This window comes from Ambystoma mexicanum, chromosome 8 (assembly GCF_040938575.1).
Source record: "Ambystoma mexicanum isolate Mex_15411 chromosome 8, UKY_AmexF1_1, whole genome shotgun sequence".
Taxonomy (NCBI): domain Eukaryota; kingdom Metazoa; phylum Chordata; class Amphibia; order Caudata; family Ambystomatidae; genus Ambystoma; species Ambystoma mexicanum.
Window position 1 is genome coordinate 1,357,861,393 of NC_090929.1, and position 3,616 is coordinate 1,357,865,008.

Here is a 3,616-nt window from a genome sequence, read left to right on the forward strand (position 1 = left end):
AACTGCCATACCAATGACCTGACCCACCTGTTTACCTGCACATGCTTTGTGACCACTACTGCCACATGTCCATTGTAAATAGCCAGATGACGACTTCAAATCCATCAACATGCCTATTGTCACACCATACACTAATCCTTAATTGTGCATGACATTGTGGGATGAAATGCATTAATTTACTTCATCAATACATACCAACCAAGTGTGCTGATTTCAAGGTTTTTATAAATCCTCCACCCCTCGCCTATGAGCACCAAGCAACATGTGTGCAGGGAACCCTTCCAATCTCTCTCAACACTACTGCCTCAGCTCCCTGAGCAATTATGCCAATGCCACAGTGTTGGGGGAAGGGAGTGGGACATGTAAACGTGGCCCATCAACCTTCTGCCTCCAGCCCTGTGGAAACACATAGCGGAATAGTAAGAACATGTCAATGACAAGAACAACCACAGTAGGCTTGCCCCACAACCTCATGATGCAACATGCGCAGAAACCAACGTTACAGGTCAGGCCAGATTCCAACTGCTCACATGTAACGTGTTCTAGGTCACCCCAGGCACGAACAACAAGGTAACATGCATGCATTCAAATAATATAGAGCCAACACATGGTCACATGCTGATGTTTTAAACATATCAAGCCGTAAAATAAGTCATCATGCGGTGCTTCATGCCAAACCCCTACAAATTAAAGCTGCAAGGTGGCAGGTGCAGAAATCCCCCCATTTGAAATGTTAATCCATGAAGGACCATACATCAGAGAGAATAATTGTCATGCAGAATTGTGCATGTGTTGCAGGCCAGCCTACCCATGGCCTGGCCACAAACCATCCAGGGGCCTGGAATGCATGGTGTCCGCAGCCCCTTAACGCAGTGATGGCAACTGCCCTGGCGCAGCACCAGAAACCTGGGAATACTGTGAGTCGCATGCATGGGCACTATTCCCTTTCAAGAGGAGTATGTATAACTATTTGAGCAATCTTAGCTACAGGTATTAATCCACAGACCCAATTGCAATGTACACTCTGACGCTATCTCGTGGGCATCCCCTCATAAGCACAGCAGGGTGTGCACATGCATGCACACAGTTCATTAACTGTGCAGACAATAAATCCCATATCCTATATAATGACATTATCAATCGTGTGCATAACTGTCCATCCACACAGTTACATACATTTATTTTATTTTTATTTATTTTATTGGGCGTTTGTAAGGCGCTTACACATCAAGAAAATTGTGTTTCAAAGCGCCCCAAAGACTGAGATAGATATTTCAAAGTGATGGCCCATAGATAAAGCGTGTCATTTATGTGTCACATATGGAAAATTTCCCAAGGCACATGGCAACTGATTTCCTATTGCCACCCACAGGGGAACTCAATGACATTCCTGAGGGGAAGATGGTACGGATGGAGACCATGACGAATGGGGTGTACCCATGGTGGGGGCAGGCAGTTCTGGCCCAAAGCTGGGTGAAGATACGGATGCTCTACAGCACACAATCCCACCAATCATCATTGACATCGTCAACCAGCCCACAGCCATCAGGAGCCGGTGTCTGCACATCCATGATGACCAGAACACCTCTGTTACAGCAACAGACATGAACACTATAGCTGATCCTGAGACGCAACAGCCCAGGGCTGGAGACTTCGTGGTAAAGGGCAGCACCACTCCCATTGAGCACTCTTCTACAGGCAGTATCAGAGCTTTCAGCACCTCCTCCAGGGACGCAAGGATTTGTCCCTCACCAGAAATAGGCAATGCCTGCCCCCCTCCATTCTTCTCCACCCGACCATCCCATCCCTGTGGCTGACACTTTCTCATCAAACATAATGGATAGAGTGTTGTCCATGGAGCCTGCCATGCACAGAATGAGGAGAATAAGAGGGAACTAGTGGATGCCTAAATTAAAAGCGGGCCTAGATTGCAGACACTTTGCACTGGTGCAAGTACAGTTTTGCACGATATTAGCACCAGGACTAAAATTGCTCCAATGCAACACAAATAAATCGTACGTGGCATGTTTGCACCAGGGCAAATTAGTGCAAACATTTTTTTTAAAGTTAAGTGTTACAGAAACCTTTTATCTGTGCACGTGGAGTTTGCATGATATTCCCTCTAGCGCAAAAAAGTCCCTAGTGTGAAAACATATTCTTTCAATGCATTTTAGACCTATCGCTTATGTTGCCCTAGTGCCTGTTTAGAATAGTATTAGCACTCGGGCAAACATTGCCCTGGGGCATAAATGCATTAAAATAATGTATTTTTTTGCACTATGAAATGTTTTACCCTGGTGTTCATACCAAGAAAAATTGTACCTGCACCTGGTCAAACTTTCTGTAATATGGCCAATGGTGCTGCAAGGTTGTGGTTTACAAACTGTGGCCTAGACGTCCCGAGGCGGGTGAGGGCTTGGTGGTCGGGGGGGGGGGGGGGGAATGATTGCTCAGTGGGGGCTGAGTAAAAAGTAAAAAAAGTAAAAAGTAATAAAGTTTGAATGCCACTGCGGTAAGGGTTTAGGATCTACTGCAGCAGCAAGCGATTCTTGCGAGGGCCCAACAGTTGAGGCATCTTGGAATTGCATCATCCTTACAGAATCCCACATTTGTGGCTTCGAATGGTTTGATAAAAATATAAAGAGGTTGCATAAACGTCTGGCCCAACTGAAGTCATTTTGTCACACCATAAACTCTAGGGTGGATGTCATCTTCATTTCTTTCTTCGACACAGTCCTCCTTATTGCATCCCTGCCAGCTAATGAGCCCTGCAATCCTGAGCCTTTGGTGAGGAATGCAGCACTGGTAAATTGTTTTTCTTTGACCCAACCAAATGTGCCAATTGATTCTATGAAGTGGAATTCTATGAAGTGGATTGGTGGAGTTGGAACTTCATGCCGTCTATCTTGCGGATTCGCTGATCTGTGGACTCTCATTTGATGCGTCATTTTGTAATGTCAGGCTGCATTGACGGTTGCGGTGCTGCTGTGCCTCAAGCCCTCTCGCCCCAGATGCGGCGGGCCAGTTGGATGTCCTTAGGCATGATGGTGACCCTCTTGGAGTGGATGGCACAAAGGTTGGTGTCCTCAAAGAGCCCAGCCAAGTAGGCCTCGCTGGCCTCCTGCAGGACCTTGACTGCCGAGCTCTGGCAGCGCAGGTCGCTCTTGAAGTCCTGGGTGATTTCTCGCATCAGCTGCTGGAAGGGCAGTTTTCGGATGAGCAGCTCGGTGGATTTATAGTAGCGGCCAATCTCCCTCTGATCCACAGTACTGGGACGTTAGCAGTGAGGTATTTAGAAGCCGCCAGTGGGGTGCTCCTACAGGCAGCCTTGGTGGCCAGCTGCTTGCGGGGCGCCTTGCCTCCGGTGGACTTGCGGGCAATCTGCTTTGTACGGGCCATGGCAGCGCTGCGAGATCTGCTTTCTCTCTCAAACCTAGAAACACTTGTCTACAGGCGCATTATAAATGCCATATCATATCACACCATTGCTTCAGCTGAATATCCTCAAATCAGAGGGATCAGCAGTCTCACTTTTTCAGGACTTGCAGGGGGGTTGTTTGACTCACATTGTGTGTCATACTTGGCATTAAGACTACAGTTTTTTTGCTGAATTTCA

The 3,616-nt window shown here is 47.2% G+C and overlaps 1 pseudogene; it reads right to left on the bottom strand.

The window, feature by feature from the left end:
- Positions 1-2,992: 2,992 nt before the first annotated feature.
- LOC138473781 (histone H3-like) lies at positions 2,993-3,399 on the bottom strand (annotated as a pseudogene).
- Between the last annotated feature and the right edge of the window lie 217 nt (positions 3,400-3,616).